The 18,194-nt window shown below is 37.7% G+C and overlaps 1 protein-coding gene across 1 annotated transcript in view; it reads right to left on the reverse strand.

Moving 5' to 3' along the window:
* Positions 1–9,221: 9,221 nt before the first annotated feature.
* The window catches only part of SLC9B1 (solute carrier family 9 member B1), a 75,227-nt gene continuing 66,254 nt past the window's right edge, over positions 9,222–18,194 (reverse strand). Inside the window, exons 14-15 of the transcript XR_011482525.1 lie at positions 17,316–17,412; positions 9,222–10,206 (exon numbers count right to left, since the gene is read on the reverse strand). The gene's annotated coding sequence lies outside the window, so the exon portion shown is untranslated. The remainder of the gene's footprint in view (positions 10,207–17,315; positions 17,413–18,194) is intronic.

The raw sequence follows: 18,194 nt of genomic DNA on the forward strand, positions 1-18,194 counted from the left end.
TTCAGAAAAACACACAGTTTTGCATCATTGACTATTCTAAAGCCTTGACTGTGTGGATCACAACAAACTATGGAAAATTCTTGAAGAGATGGAAATACCAGGCCACCTTACCTGTCTCCTGAGAAACCTGTATGTGAGTCAAGAAGCAACAGTTAGAATCATACATGGAACAATGGGCTGGTTCAAAATCCGGAAAAGAGTAAGTACATCAAGCCTGTATACTGTCATCCTGTTTATTTAATTTATATGTAGAGTACCACCATGAGAAATGCTGGGCTGGATGAACACATAAGCTGGAATGAAGATTGCCAGGGAAATATCAACAAACTCAGACATGCAGATGATATCACTCTAATGGCAGAAAATGAAGAGGAACTTAAGAGCCTCTTGATGAGGGTAAAAGAAGAGAGTGAAAAAGCTGGCTTAAAATTCAACATTCAAAAATGTAAGATCATGGCATCCAGTTTCATCACTTCATGGCAAATAGATGGGGAAAACAGAGGAAGCAGTGACAGATTTTATTTTCCTGAGCCCAAAAATCCCTGTGGATGGTGACTGCAGCCATAATTAAAAGACACTTGCTCCTTGGAAGGAGAGCTATGACAAACCTTGACAGCATGTTAAAAAGCAAGGACATCACTTTGCCGACAAAGCTGATTTCCCAGAAGTCATGAATGGATGTTAGGGTTGGACCATAAAGAAAGCCGAGCACCAAAGAATTGATGCTTTTGAACTGTGGTGCTGGAGAAGACTATTGAGAGTTCCCTGGACTGCAAGGAAATCCAACCAGTCCATCAACCTTGAATATTCATTGAAAGGACTGATGCTGAAGCTGAAGCTCCAGTACTTTGGCCACCTGATGTAAAAAGTGGAATCCCTGGAAAAGACCCTGATGCTGGGAAAGACTGAAGGCAAAAGGAGAAAGGGGTGGCAGGGGATGAGATGGTTAGATAGCATCCCTGACTCAATGGATGTGAATTTGAGCAAACTCCAGGAGATACTGAAGGTCAGAGAAGCCTGGTATGCACAGTCCATGGGGTTGCAGAGAGTCAGAGATGACTTAGGAACTGAACAATTAACAGAAGCAGTTACCCAGATGATTAAAGAATTGAAAACATGATCGTATTTATTGTTGTTCAGTCACTCAGTCCTGTCTGACTCTCTGCGACCCCGTGGACTGCAGCACGCCAGGTTTCCCTGTCCTTCACCAACTCCCGGAACTTGCTCAAACTCATGTCCATTGAGTTAGTGATGCCATCCAACCATCTCGTCCTCTATCATCCCCTTCTCCTCCTGCCTTCAATCTTTCTTAGCATCAGTGTCTTTTCCAATGAGTTGGCTCTTCGCATCAGGTGGCCCCAGTGCTGAAGCTTCAGCTCCATGATCATATCGATAGATGGTGATAAGCATGCTGCTAAGATTTAGTAGCCATTCCTAATGAAGATTCTTGAGTAAAACAGAAATTGAAGGAAACTACTTAAAACAATGAAGAGTATTTATGAAAACTGCAAGTATTTAAAACTGTAAGCTGTTTCAATTAAAATCAGGAACTAATTACTGATTAGTCAGGAATGGTTACTGTCAATTATTATTAAAGATTATTTTGGAGGATCCAGTGACTGTTGACATGATTTTATATGCCTAGGAAATGACAGAGCTTGGGAAAGACAGAATTAAAGAGGGATTTTTAGTAAGTACTCGGAAACCAGATGAATATACAAAATTTAATTGCAGTAAGCACTCTGAAGTGCTAATGGGAGAAATATTTCATTCACGATAGCAAAAAAGCCCAAAAAGGTAGAATAAATTTGCTCAGAAAGGTACAATACTTATAAGAAAAAAATAAGCTATAAAAATGTTACTATAAGATACTGAACAAAATTTAAACATATTAAAAAACACTACTGTAAAAATACAAATCTCTTAAAGTTAATTCATTAGAACACATTAGAATTATGAGTATTTTTAAATTGGATTAAACTATCTTAAGATTAATTTGGAATAGTCAGAAAATTCTACAAAAACAATATGAGAGAAACTTTACTCACCAGATATCAGCATATACTATAGTCACTGGAATCGAGTCAATATGGTAAGAAAAATAACTGCATTAAATAAGAATAAACTAGATTGGTAGAAAAGAATTGTTCTGAGGTGAAAATTTAACATATGATGAATATGGTGCTTTAATTCAAACATAAAACAAGATTGGACTCCTAATTTTCATTAAAAGCTTTGATGTGATATAAAATTATTTTAAAAATAATTATTGGGAATTCCCTGGCTGTCCAGGGGTAAGAACTCAGTGTTCTCACTGCCAGAGCCCCTAGTTTGATCCCTGGTTGGGGAACTAAGATCTCACAAGCCAGAGGGCATGGCAAAAATATATATATTTTTTATTATTTTAGAAAGAGAATTGGGGTGGTGAAGAAGAAAAGAAGAGACTAAAGATAGGGAAACCTATGTGGCAAAAATTAACAATTTTTTGTGACAGAAGAGGTAAAGTCAAATATCAACTATACATAATAAACATGGAGGAAACTGCAATGTAGGTTACAAAGAGTTACTATCTATATTGCTCTGGATTATGTAATATGTAATGATAACATGTATTATAGAGCACTTAAAAATGGGCAAAAAAATAGGCAAACAAAACCATGGGCAAATATAAAGATATAACCATAGAAAAATAAATCCAGATGACCAAGATATATAAAATTATGTTCAAACTCACTAGTGATCAGAAAAATACAAATATAGCTCTAGAAGACAGTCATTTTATACCCCAGTAGATAGGTAGTCACATGTAAAGAAGAGCAATACCCATCACTGGTGGGAATTTTCCAGGAGGGACCAAGTATTCTCATATATTAGCAGTAAGAAATACAGATTGCGAGTCTTTTGGGAAGAAATATATTCTTTGTCACAGCAATCCTACAGAAATAAAATCAGTATATTTGTCCATATATATATTTTATTGCAACATTGATCTTAAGGGAAAATACATATTAGAGATATATTAGTTGATGCAGTATTTCTATGCACTAGTGACTTAGCAGCAGCAGCAGTGATGGGATGTATATTAATATATATATTATATACTCTTCTTTTGGGTTGTGTGTGTATGTATATATGTTTGCATATGATTTATAAGCATGAAGAAAAATGAAAATGATGTATCAAAACAGAGAGATTACTTTACTGACAAAGGTCCATCTAGTCAAAGCTATGGTTTTCCAGTAGTCATGTATAGATGTGAGAGTTGGACCATAAAGAAAGTTAAATGCCGAAGAACAGATGCTTTTGAACTGTGGTGTTGGGGAAGACACTTGAGAGTCCCTTGGACTGCAAGGAGATCAAACCAGTCAATCCTAAAGGAAATCAGTCCTAAATATTCATTGGAAGGACTGATGCTGAAGCTGAAGCTCCAATACTCTGGCCACGTGATGCAAAGAATTGACTCATTAAAAACGACCCTGATGCTGGGAAAGATTGAAGGCAGGAGGAGAAGGGGACAACAGAGGATAAGATGGTTGGATGGCACCACCGACTCAAAGGACATGAGTTTGAGTAAGTTCTGGGAGCCGGTGATGGACAGGTGCTGCAGTCCATGGGGTCGCAGAGAGTCAGACAGGACTGAGCGACTGAACTGAACTGAAAGTAGATGATATCATTTATCTAGAGAGGGTAGGTAAAGATGGGAATTTGGGTGGGAATGGGAAGAGGAGAAAGGAAAGAATAAGAAAACAGAAAAAAAATTCCATGTATGAGATCCCATTTTAAAATTATATCAATTAAACATGTGCATATACAATAAGAAAGCTTAAAACATTAACTGGATTTGTTATCATGAAGGTCATTTTATGACCTTACCCAGAGAAGTTTTGGGTAAGTGGAAGGAAAGAATAAAGTAAAATTCTTATTAGAGCAGTTTGAATAATAAATAAATAGTAAGATAGCAGACCATTATAAACAAACTTTGCAAAATAATATAATACTAATAAAAAAGTAAAATACAATAAACAATGATAAGCAAAAAAAGGGATAAACAAAGCTATCGTATGTTATGTTTATGAAGCAAAGGTGACCTCTGTATATTGGCCCATGGGTGGTTTATTTCTTCAGAGCAGGTTGTGACCCACTAGCTCAAAAGCCACTGGCACCAAACCAAAAGTTCACCCATCTACTTGTTTTAAACATAATCCAGACAAACAGAATTTTTAGCCATTTAGAGCTTGCCTGCTTTTTATAACCTGTGAAACTGTCCAAAATCTGCTTGCTGCCGATGAAATAAACCTTTGGGCAATAAAGACCTAAGCTGCTGCTGTGCTTTGGAACTCTAACTCAGAGACTCCTGACATGCTGCTGAGTAACATAACACATAAGCCCCCTAGACAAAAAACCTCTGTCTATGATGCCTCTTTCCCCCAGTAAGCTCGCCCTCCTTCCCATCTTGATGGGGGCCTGATGCCTTAAAGCTCTGGGTGGTGCTAGAGCCTTGCCCAACTTGCAGACCTGTTGAGTAGTAAAACAGAGCTCGTGTGCAGCTACTGCCACCTCATGGCCATAATGTTTGCTTTGCTCAGCCTCAAAGTGCTCAAACTCACTCCCTTATACTACATAATATAAAACTAAAAATTCACCAGTTCAGAAGTTGTAGACACCTGATAAATCCTCAAAATAAATAAATCCAAAATGAATAAAATTACAAAGAATAATTGACAAGCTTACAAATACAGTGGGAGATTGTATAACACATTCAGCTCAGTTCAGTTCAGTCACTCAGTCGTGTCCAATTCTTTGCAACCCCATGAATCGCAGCACGCCAGGCCTCCCTGTCCACCACCAACTCCCGGAATTTACTCAAACTCATGTCCATCGAGTTGGTGATGCCATCCAGCCATCTCATCCTCTGTCGTCCCCTTCTCCTCCTGCCCCCAATCCTTCCCAGCATCAGGGACTTTTCCAATAAGTCAACTCTTCGCATGAGGTGGCCAAAGTACTGGAGTTTCAACTTCAGAATCAGTCCTTCCAATGAACACCCAGGACTGATCTCCTTTAGGATGGACTGGTGGATCTCCTTGAAGTCCAACAGACTCTCAAGAGTCTTCTCTAACACCACAATTCAAAAGCATCAATTTTTCAGCATTCAGCTTTCTTCACAGTCCAACCCTCACATCCATACATGACCACTGGAAAAACAATAGCCTTGACTAGACGGACCTTTGTTGGCAAAGTAATGTCTCTGCTTTTTAAATGCTAGCTAGGTTGGTCATAACTTTCCTTCCAAGGAGTTAGCATCTTTTAATATCATGGCTGCAATCACCATCTGCAGTGATTTTGGAGCCCCGAAAAATAAAGTCAGCCACTGTTTCCACTGTTTCCCCATCTATTTCCCATGAAGTGATGGGACCGGATGCCATGATCTTAGTTTTCTGAATGTTAAGCTTTAAGCCAACTTTTTCACTCTCCTCTTTCACTTTCATCAAGAGGCTTTTTAGTTCCTCTTCACTTTCTGCCATAAGGGTGGTGTCATCTGCATATCTGAGGTTATTGATATTTCTCCCGGCAATCTTGACTCCAGCTTGTGCTTCATCCAGCCCAGCATTTCTCATGATGTACTCTGCATATAAGTTAAACAAGCAGGGTGACAATATACAGCCTTGACATACTCCTTTTCCTATTGGGAACCAGTCTGTTTTTCCATGTCCAGTTCTAACTGTTGCTTCCTGACCTGCATACAGGTTTCTCAAGAGGCAGGTCAGGTGGTCTACTTTCAGTAATTGACTAAATGGACAGAAAATTAGTAAGCTTATATAGATTTTATAGAACTCAAATCAGCAGTTAAAGAATACCCATTGTTTTCAAGCATACTTGAAATATTTACAAAAATTGAACAAATATTAGGCCTAAAGGTATCAAAATATTAAACTGATTTGGAGACCACAAAGTACTACTATTATAAATCAATAATAAAAGATTACCCAAAAGAGAATGTAAAATTTTAGAAATTAAAAATACTGTTCCAAATAATTCATGTAACAGAGAAGTAATTAAAGTAAAAAATTAGAACATATTTAAAATTGGGTGAAGATGAAAAGATTACATACCAATAGATATGTAATAACTGAAGAAGTATTTAGAGGGAAAATGCAGTACTTAGATGCAATATCAAAAACAACAGAATGATCCCTGTTCATTTCCAAGGTAACCCACTCAATCTCACAGTAATCCAAGTCTATGACCCGACCAAAAATGCTGAAAAAGCTGAAGTTGAATGGTTCTATGAAGACCTACAAAACCTTCTAGAACAAACACCCAAAAAAAGATGTCCTTTTCATTACAGGGGATTAGAATGCAAAAGTAGGAAGCCAAGGAATATCTGGAATAACAGGCAAATTTGGCCTGGAGTACAAAATGAAGCAGGGCAAAGACTAACAGAGTTTTTCCAAGAGAACGCACTGGTCATAGGAAAACCCTCTTCCAATAACACAAGAGAAGAATCATATAGATTCTGGTGGACATCACCAGATGGTCAATACTGAAATCAGACTGATTATATTCTTTGCAGTCAAAGATGGAGAAGCTCTATACAGTCGGCAAAAACAAGACCAGGAGCTGACTGTGGCTCAGATCATGAATTCCTTATTGCAAAATTCAGACTTATATTGAAGAAAGTAGGGAAAACCACTAGACCATTCAGGTATGACCTAAGTCAAATCCCTTACAATTATACAGTAGAAGTGACAAACAGATTCAAGGGATTAGATCTGATAGAGTGCCTGAAGAAATACGGACAGAGGTTTGTGATATTGTACAGGAGGCAGTGATCAAGACCATCCCCAAGAAAAAGAAATGCAAAAGGGCAAAATGGTTGTCTGAGGAGGCCTTACAAATAGTTGAGAAAAGCAGAGAAGTTAAAGGCAAAGGAGAAAAGGAAAGCTATACCCATTTGAACGTAGAGTTCAGCATGGAGAGATAAGAAAGCCTTCCTCAGTGATCAATGCAAAGAAATAGAGGAAAACAAGCGAATGGGAAAGACTAGAGATCTCTTCAAGAAAATCTGAGATACCAAGGGAACATTTCATACAAAGATGGACACAATAAAAGACAGAAATGGTATGGACCTAACAGAAGCAGGAGATATTAACAGGTGGCAACAATACAAAGAACTGTACAAAAAAGATCTCCATGATCCAGATAACCATGGTGGTGTGATCACTCACCTAGAGTGAGACATCCTGGAATGCAAAGTCAAGTAGGTCTTAGCGAAGCATCACTATGAACAAAGCTAGTGGAGGTGACGGAATTCAGTTGAGTTATTTCAAATCCTAAAAGATGATGCTGCAATATGCCAGCAAATTTGGAAAACTCGGCAGTGGCCAGTGGACTGGAAAAGGTCAGTTTTCATTCCAATCCCAAAGAAAGGCAATGCCAAAAATGCTCAAACTACTGCACAATTGCACTCATCTTACATGCTAGCAAAGTAGTGCTCAAAATTCTCCAAGCCAGGCTTCAAAAGTACGTGAACTATAAACTTCCAGATCTTCAAGCTTAATTTAGAAAGGCAGAAGGACCAGAGATCAAATTGCCAACATTCATTGGATCATTAAAAAAGCAAGAGAATTTCAGAAAAACATCTACTTCTGCTTCATTGACTACACAAAACCCTTTGACTGTGTGGATCACAACAAACTGTGGAAAATTCTTCAAGAGATAGGAATACCAAACCACCTTACCTGCCTCCTGAGAAATGTGTACGCAGGTTAAGAAGCAACAGTTAGAACTAGACATGGAACAAGAGACTGATTCCAAATCGGGAAACGAGTACGTCAAGGCTGTATATTGTCACCCTGCTTATTTAGCTTATATGCCGAATACATCATGAGAAATGCTGGGCTGGATGAAGCACAAGCTGGAATAAAGATTGCTGGGAGAAATATCAATAATCTCAGATATGCAGATGACACCACCCTTATGGCAGAAAGCGAAGAAGAACTAAAGAGCCTCTTGATGAAAGTGAAAGAGGAGAGTGAAAAAGTTGGCTTAAAGCTCAACATTCAGAAAACTATGATCATGGCATCTGGTCCCATCACTTCATGGCAAATAGATGGGGAAACAATGGAAACAGTGGCTGACTTTATTTTTTGGGGCTCCAAGATCACTGCAGATAGTGACTCCAGCCATGAAATTAAAAGATGCTTGCTCCTTGGAAGAAAGCTATGACCAATGTTGACAGCATACTAAAAAGCAGAGACGTTACTTTGCCAACATAGGTCCGTCTAGTCAAAGCTATGTTTTTTCTAGTAGTCATGTATTGATGTGAGAGTTGGACTATAAAGGAAGCTGAGTGCTGAAGAATTGATGCTTTTGAACTGCGGTGTTGGAGAAGACTCTTGAGAGCCCCTTGGACAGCAAGGAGATCCAACCAGTCAATCCTAAAGGAAGTCGGTCCTGAATATTCATTGGAAGGACTGATGCTGAAGCTGAAACTCCAATACTTTGGCCACCTGATGCCAAATGCCTGACAGAAAAGACCCTGATGCTGGGAAAGATTGAAGGCAGGAGGAAAAGAGGATGAGCTGGTTGGATGGCATCACCAACTCGATGGACATGAGTTTGATTAAGCTCTGGGAGTCGGTGATGGACAGGGAAGCCTGGTGTGCTATAGTCCATGGTGTCACAAAAAGTTGGGCACGACTGAGCTACTGAACTGAACTTCACTTTCATGGGAAGGACAACAGCTTACCCTGACAGTCCACGCAGTCTATACTGGCTCTTCTACTCTATGTCATAATACAGTCCAAAGAAACCTGGACCATCTGGACATTCTATAGAATAGCATATATGTTCACTTATTGATCAGTTCAAACAGTCTAACTAAGAAGTAGTAAGTATGCTGGACATCTGTGACACATGCATCCCTGAGAATAAGAAAAAACTCTTTAAAGATTAAGGGATCTGCCACATCAGTAATGATTTTAGGGGGATCCAATAGTCTGGAGTAGGTTTAAAATAAAGGACAAATTATTGCATGTCACATTCCCACCACAAAGAAGGAAGTACAATACCTCACAGGCCTCTTTGGGTTTGGGAGGCAGTATATTCCATAGTTAGGAATACTGTAGGGAGTGCCCTCAGACAAAAGAAACTATGTAGTTCAAATTATATTCCACCCAGGGGGCAGTACACATCCAATGACTATTTGACTGGAATTCATATTGTTGCCAACAGAATTTTAAGTAATATACTGTTAGGGAAAGAAAAATAAAACTTGGAGACAAGCAAATACAAATGAAGGTTGTTGGTGAGAGGATAGAAAATCAAAATGATGCCGTCTGTGAGGGCCTCTGAAGTTCAGAGGGTTATTTGAGTAGAAAGCAGCTGAGACAGGTGGATCTGAGGCCCAGACTGGGGCAGTGGCGGTAACGATATATCTGGACTTCAGTTTCCTCATCTGGAGGAAGAATGAGGTTAGACCAAATGGTCATCACATGTCTTCCAGTTTCTGTATTCTGTAATTCTAAAGGCCTCTGTAAAACATACATACAGCACTGAGGGACAATGCTTTTAATCTGCAAATGGCTTACTAATGGAAGATTATTCTTCAATACAATGCTACATACAATTACTATAACCTAGATATTCCTACATGGTAAATAATCCTTATCTGTAAATTTCAGTTCACAATAGTTCATATGAAGAAGCACAGCAAAAACTGAATATTTAGCTTGTATTAAAAAATAAAATGGCATTAACAACAATGCTCTTACCAATGGAGTATAATGTATAAATTAACACAGTAGCAATAGTATTAAATGTAATAGTCATTCCTTCCCTGAGACAACGGGACATCACCTAGTCCATTCCTTCATGAAAAGCATTTGTGTTCCTTGATCCACACACTCCTTCTATATGTCTTTCCTTCGGCAGTGGATGTTGGATTGAATACTATACACTGCTATACTCAAGATGCAAGCAGAGTAACATGCCAGAGTTATGTTCTGGATCTAAACAGTTCATCTCAAAATTCACAAGGAAAATAAATAATCACATAAAGTACTAGGGGAAAAAAAGGCACTGAGGGTAGCTGGCTCAACCAGATCTTAAAATACACTATACACATGACAATTAAACAACACATTAAAAAGACACCCACCATGATCAACTGGGATCTATTCCAGGGATGAAAGGATGGTTCAATATCTGCAAATCAATCAAGGTGATATAGCACATTAACAAACTGAAGAATAAAAATTATATGGTCATCTCAATAAATGTAGAAAAGGGTTTTGACAAAACTCAATATTTAAGATAAAACTCTCCAGAAAGTGACAATAGAGGAAACATATTTCAACGTTAAAAATGCCATAAATGAGAGGAGCCTGGTAGGCCAAGTCCACAGGGTTGCAAAGAGTCGGACATGATTTAGTGACTAAACAACAACAGCAATGGTGAGTCCATAGCTAATATCATACTTAAGAATGAAAAGTTGAGTTTGGGAATAGCAACAAACAGTACTACATATAAAATAGATAAACAACAAGGATCTAATAAATAGCACAGGGAACTATAATCATAGTAATGTAGTTAATAATCATAGGATATTTTATAATAACCTATAAGGGAAATAAATGTATATATATATATATATATATATACATCCTTATATAATATATATATATATATATATATATACACACACAAATATATATGTACACGCATGCATGTATGCTAAGTTGCTTCAGTCATGTCTGACTCTTTGTGAGATAGCAGCCTGCCAGACTCCTCTGTACTTTCTTAAATATAATAAATAAATATACATATCTATATATATTATTTTCCCTTAAAGGTTACTATAAAATATTGATTGTAGTTAAATAAATATAAACAGGACCTGGAGCTGAATGTGGTTCAGATCATGAGTTTCTTATTGTAAAATTCAGGCTTAAACTGAGGCCAACTAGGCTATTCAGGCATGACCTAAGTCAAATCCCTTATGATTATACAGTGGAGGTGATGAATAGATTCAAGGGATTAGACCTGGTAGACATAGTTCCTGAAGAATTATAGATGAAGGTTTATAACACTGTACAGGAGGCAATGACCAAAACTATCTCCAAGAGAAAGAAATGCAAGAAGGCAAAGTGGTTGTCTGAGGAGGCCTTACAAATAGCTGAGGAAAGAAGAGAAGCAAAAGGCAAAGGAGAAAAGGAAAGATATAACCAATTGGATGCAGAGTTCCAGAGAGTAACAAGGAGAGATGAAAAGGCCTTCTTAAATAACAGTGCAAAGAAATAGAGGGAAACAAGAGGATGGGAAAAACTAGAGATCTTTTCAAGGAAACTGCAGATATCAAGGGAACATGTCATGTAAGGATGGGCACAATAAAGGACAAAAATGGTAAGGACCTAACAGAAGCAGAGGAGATTAAGAAGAGGTGGCAAGAATATACAGACAAACTATACAAAAAACGTCTTAATGACCTGGATAACCATGATGGTGTGGTTACTCACCTAGGGCCAGACTTTCTGGAATGTGAAGTCAAGTGGGCCTTTGGAAGCATTACTACGAACTAAGCTAGTGGAGGTGATAGAATTCCAGCTGAGCTATTTCAAATCCTAAAACATGATGCTGTGAAAGTGCTGCATTCCATATGTCAGCAAATTTGGAAGACACAGCAGTGGCCACAGGACTGGAAAAGGTCAACTTTCATTCCAAGCCCAAATAAGGGCAGTGCCAAACAATGTTCAAACTGCCAGGCAATTTCGCTCATTTTGCATGCTAATAAGGTTATGCTCAAAATCCTTCAAGCTAGGCTCCAGCTGTACATAAACCAAGAACTTCCAGACGTACTGGGTTTTGAAAAGGCAGAGGAACCAGAGATCAAATTGTCAACATTCGTTGGCTCATAGAGAAAGCAAGGGAATTTCAGAAAAATATGAAGTTTTGCTTCATTGACTATTCTAAAGCCTTTGACTGTGTGGATCACAACAAACTGTGGGAAATTCTTGAAGAGATGGGAATACCAGGCCACCTTATCTGTCTCCTGAGAAACCTGTATGCGAGTCAAGAAGCAACAGATAGAATCTTACATGGAACAACAGACTGGTTCAAAATCGGGAAAGGAGTACATCAAGGCTGTATATTGTCACCCTGCTTATTCAATTTACATGCAGAGTACCTCATGAAAAATGCCAGGCTGGGTGAAACTGGAATGAAGATTGCCGGGGAAATATCAGCAAACTCAGACATGCAGATGATATCACTCTAATGGCAGAAAGTGAAGAGGAGCCTTTTGACGATGGTAAATGAGAAGAGTGAAAAAGGTGGCTTGAAACTCAACATTTAAGCAACTGAGTTTATGGCATCTAGTCACATCACTTCATGGCAAATAGGAGAAAATGTTGAAGCAGTGACTGATTTTACTTTCTTGGGCTCCAAAATCACTGTAGACAGTGACTGCAGCCATGAAATTAAAAGACACTCCTTGGAAAAAAAAAAAAAAAAGACACTCCTTGGAAGGAAAGCTATGACAAATCTAGACAGAATATTAAAAAGCAGAGACATCACTTTGCTGACAAAGGTCTGTATAGTCAAAGCTATGTTTTTTCCAGGAGTCATGTACAGATGTGACAGCTGGACTGAAAATAAGGCCGAGCACTGAAAAATTTATGCTTTCAAATTGTGGAGCTGGAGGAGACTCTTGAGAGTCCCTTGGACAGCAAGATCAAACCAGTCAATCCTAAAGGAGATCAATGGGCATGAATCCGAACAAACTCCAAGAGACGGGAGGACAGGGGAGCCTGGCGTGCTGCAGTCCATGGGGTTGCAGAGAGTCTGACACGTCAGAATTAGTGACTGAACAACAGCTCTATGTATAAATATACACATGTAAGTAAAACAGAATTATTTTGCTATATACATAAAACACAATATTGTAAATTAACTATATTTGTATTTTTAAAAAGTGGTGCCAGGAAAACTGGACAGCTACATGTAAAAAAATGAAATTAGAATATTTTCCCACACCACGTACAAAATAAATGAAAATTGATTAAAGACCTAAATGTAAGGCCAGAACCATAAAACCCCTAGAGGAAAACATAGGCAGAACATTCTTAACATAAATTGTAGACATACTTTTCTGGATCTGTCTCCTATGGTAAAGGAAGCAAAAGCAAAAATAAATAAATGGGACCTAATTGAAAAGCTTTTGCACAGCAAAGGAAACCACTGATTAAACAAAAAGACAACCTACGGACTGGGAGAAAATACTTGCAAATAATATGACTGATAGGGGTTAATATTAAAAATACATAAAAAGCTCATGCAACTCAGTGGGCAGGAGACCTAAACAGACATTTTCCCAAAGATGTAGATAGCCAAAAGGCACATGAAAATATGGTCAACATAACTAATCACCAGAGAAATGCAAGTCAAAACCACAGTGAAATATTACCTCATACCTGTCAGAACAGCTATCATAAAAAAGACCACAAATAACACATGTTGAATAGGATGTGGAGAAAAGAGAATGGATGTACATGATTGGTGGGAAGGTAAATTGGTGCAGCCACTGTAGAAAACAGTATGGAGGTCCTTCAAAAATCTAAAAACAGAGCTATCATATATATAACCCAGCAATTCCACTCCCGGGTATATACCTGAAAAAAAACGAAAACACTAACTTGAAAAGATACATATACCCCAGTGGTCACAGCAGTGTTATTTATAACAGGCAAGATACGGAAGCAACCTAAATGTCTACCAACAGATGAAGAGATAAAGACAATGTACATACAGGCAATGTACATTCATGCAATTCAGCCATGAAAGAATGACAATTTTCCACTTGCAACAACATGGATGGACCTGGATGGTATTATGCTAAAGTGAAAGAAGTCAGGCAGAGAAAGACAAATACTGTACATTATCATGTATATGTGGAGTTAAAAAAATAAAGTAAACTAGTGAATATAGCAAGAAAGTAATAGACTCACAAAGAGCACAAACTAGTGGCTATCAGTGGGGAGAAGGAAGCAGAGAGGAGCAAGATAGGGGTATGGGATTAAGAGGTACAAACTATATGTATAAAATAAATATGCTACAAGGATTATTGTAAAGCACAGTGAATATAGCCAACATTTTATAATCATTATAAAGGGAGTGTTAAAGTTTTGAATCGCTATGCTGTTATATCTGAAACAAATACTGTAAATCAACTATGCCTGAATTAAAATAAAAAAAGAAATGCTGGAAAACTATATTCCAAAGAAAAGAAAATGTAATATCTCTTAAAAACTCAATTTTTGTCCCTTTTAAGACACTAAAGCTAACACCTTATCCATGGGATGTATGTAGGAATTTAGGGAGGCTACCCTTGGCAGAGTGGTGGGAGAATATTTCAGATGCTCTCAGGATGTCAGGAGGAAATAAAAGCAACTTCTAGGGTCGAGAAGAGATAGAACAGAGCCCCCACAGAGAGAAAGGAGGGAAGGATGCTTCCTGCAAGGTTAGAATTCAGTGTACTATGCAGTCCCAGCTCAGACCTATGGCAGAGACACTGCCCATGGCTCCTGTTTGACACAGATCTGTTTCCTCCATGAGCCTACATTTGAATCAGAACAGCTGTGTCTTGCCTCAGAGTCTTGTCCAGCAATGACCCAGCCATCATATTAATGGGAACCTGCATGGTCAGGGCTCTGAGCCTTCACATGTCCAACTGCTTGGTCTCTAGGAAAGGTGCTATCAAAGCTCAAGTCCCACAGGCGGTGCCTAAGGAGACCACTAGGCACCAGAGGGACTGCCTGGGAGGAGACCCCTGCACGGGAACTTTGGGGCTGCCTGGGGCACTCTACAGTGCCTGGAACTGGGCACAGAGGGGAGCAGACATCTTTGTATGAAAGATATCAAAGGGCTTCATTACATATGGAAAACTGGGATTGAAAAAATTCATGAAGTGAAGCCATATAAGAAGATGACAAGAAATGAATATTTATTACCTTTATATTTAAAAAGAAATGACAGATTATGAAAAAGTTTGTTTTAGCTTATATTTAGAGTAGGCTGCAAATGCAACTCTTTTTAAATCCTTTGAACCAAGAATAAATCAAATGTTAAGTTGGCAGGCAAAATTTTACTGAATAGATTATTTAATTGTGTAATACAATGTCTTCGATTTTGCTTTTGACTTTCATGGCACAATTACTAAGAGGACATTTTTGCAAAAAGAAAAAGGGCTATAAAGCTACTAAAATTAAAATATTCTGGTGTTAGTAGATAAATAAATCAATGGAGTAGAATAAAACTCCAGAAAAAGACTCATGTATATATGGAAATTTAATGTTAATATATGATAAAAAAAAAAAAAAAGATACCCCAAGTCCAGGCAGAAAAGGCTATTTAATGGTACTTATTATGGTTGAATTGTGTCCCCCAAGAGATGTGTTAAATCCTAACCCTCAGTCTCTCAGAACGTGACCTTATTTGGAAACAGGGTTATGGAAAATAAGAAAAGATGCGTATATTCAACTGTATGAAAGAAAACTCTTTTGCTTTCAACAACAAAATGCACCACTAGCAAAAGACAAAAAAAAAAAAAAAAAAAACCTGGAAAAATATCTGTAATTTATATCACAGACAGTTGGTTATTTTCTCCATGTAAAGATATTTTAAAATAGAAAAAAGAAATACTCAGAATCTGATGAATGGACACAGGAAATGAACAGATAGTTTACCAAAAAAAGAAAGGCAAACAGCCTTTGAACCTATGAAAGGATGCCCACTCATAATCAGATACTTAAAGTTATACTGAAATACCACCTGTCATTTATCAGATTGGCAAAAATCTCAAAGTTTGAAAATAAATGCTCTTGGTATGACCCCAGAAAACATACACACACACACACACACACACACAGAGCTTGTATTCATTCATTGTGGGATTATTTATAATAGCAAAAAACCGGAAAGAACTATCATCAGTAGAGGGCTCCTTAAACCAATTATGACAGAGTCACAATGCAGTTCTACTTAGTGGTAAACAGAAATGAGGATAATTTCTATGTATTGATGTGGGACAGAAAAGTATGCTGCCATTTGTATAATTAGAGGGGGATATATTTCAAAGATAAATATATATTTGTTTATATTTGATAAAGGAAATACTGGAAGAAGAAACCAAAAACTAAATAAATGAAGTGTAGTGGAATTCTTAAGGACAGGAAAAGAAGCAAGAGTTCTCCCAAAAAGCCTCTTCATGCAGTTTTGACTTTTAAACCATATATTCCAAAACTGTATTTAAATTTTGTTTAAAAGGATATCTTAGAACAGGAAGAAAATGGAAATAAATGAATCAAACTGTATATCAAAGTGTATGTATATATATGTATATATATATACATATATATACATACACTTTCTTTAGGAATTACATCAAATGATTTTAAAATACAGTACTCTTACTGAATATCTTTGATGAGATATAGTTCAGGAACAAAATAAACTACAAAATATCTTAAACTTCATTCATGATTTTATTGTAAGTAATAATACTGGTATTGTAATTTTGAAAAACTTTAATATTATAAGATGAAACTAATTAATATTAATATTATTAAAAATCAAGATATTCAATATAAGAGAAAAAAGATAAGTTAGGCAAAAGCCCTTATAAAGGTACATCTGAATTAGAAATACCAAATTGATCTCATCTTTTATAGCTTTACTTTTTTTTTAATGATTTGAAACTATGATGACAGGAAACTTTAACATATCTAGTTATCTTACGGGACCTATGTCCTATGTAAGCTAGCCACATGTGCAGGCATGCTAAGTCACTTCAGTCATGTCTGACTCTTTGCGACCCTGTGGACTGTAGCCCACCAGGCTCCTCTGTCCATGGGATTCTCCAGGCAAGGACACTGGGGTGCCATGCCCTCCTCCGGGGAATCTTCTCAACCCAGCAATAGAAGCTGAGTCTCTTGCATTGAAGGAAGATTCTTTACCATCTGAGCCATGGCTGACTCAGGTCTATGTCCTAGAATTATATTTTCTTTATATAACACTCACTTGTTCTCCTCATTAATCAGCACTGAAAGGATTTTGACTAAATATAACCAGTGCTATGAATTATATTCTAAAATCATCAATAATATTTAAAAAGCACTGCTTTTATTCTATAGTTTGTATTAAAAGTATAATGATTTCTAAAACATATATTCCTTAGCAATGTTTACTGTGGATGTCTAGATGCAATGATACTCTAGTAATAGTGAACATCTTTGGTCTCCAGACTTTGTTTTTCAACATACCTATCCTCATGGAAAGATATCAGTGTCTTTTGGAGAATAGTTGATTCCAGGTCTGGAGTAGGGAAAATGCAATATAAATCTAGACAGCTTGTTACGCCTGAAAGGAAGAAAACATTCAAACATTATGGTACCATGTCCTAAGAGTGCAGAAACAAGTGTGAAGGGACCCAAGGGCCATTATTTGGGACAATTTGAAAATAAAAAAATAATGATGGGGTGAATGAAACACACTGCATATTTAAAAATTGTGAGTCGACAATGAAAAGAATACAGGGGACTTCTGGCTCTAGTGATGATGATATAGCAGCAAGTGCCAATCAATCATCAGCCACAACCTACATGAAAAGGAAATCCAGAAAAGAGGGATATACGCATACATACAGTTTAAGGTCCGTCTAGTCAAGGCTGTGGTTTTTCCAGTAGTCATGTATGGATGTAAGAGTTGGACTATAAAGAAAGCTGTGCACAGAAGAATTGATGCTTTTGAACTGTGGCTTTGGAGAAGACTCTTGAGAGTCCCTTGGACTGCAAGGAGATCCAACCAGTCCATCCTAAAGTAGATCAGCCCTGGGTGCTCATTGGAAGGACTGATGTTGAAGCTGAAACTCCAATACTTTGGCCACCTCATGCGAAGAGCTGACTCATCAGAAAAGTCCCTGATGCTGGGAAGGATTGAGGGCAGGAGGAGAAGGGGACGACAGAGGATGAGATGGTTGGATGGCATCACCAACTCAATGGACATGGGTTTGGGTGGACTCCGGGAGTTGGTGATGGACAGGGAGGCCTCACATGCTGCAATTCATGGGGCCACAAAGAGTCGGACATGATTGAGCGGCCTAACTGAACTGAACAGCTGATTCACTTTGCTGTACAGTACAA

This window comes from Odocoileus virginianus, chromosome 21 (genome assembly GCF_023699985.2).
Source record: "Odocoileus virginianus isolate 20LAN1187 ecotype Illinois chromosome 21, Ovbor_1.2, whole genome shotgun sequence".
NCBI classification, from domain to species: domain Eukaryota; kingdom Metazoa; phylum Chordata; class Mammalia; order Artiodactyla; family Cervidae; genus Odocoileus; species Odocoileus virginianus.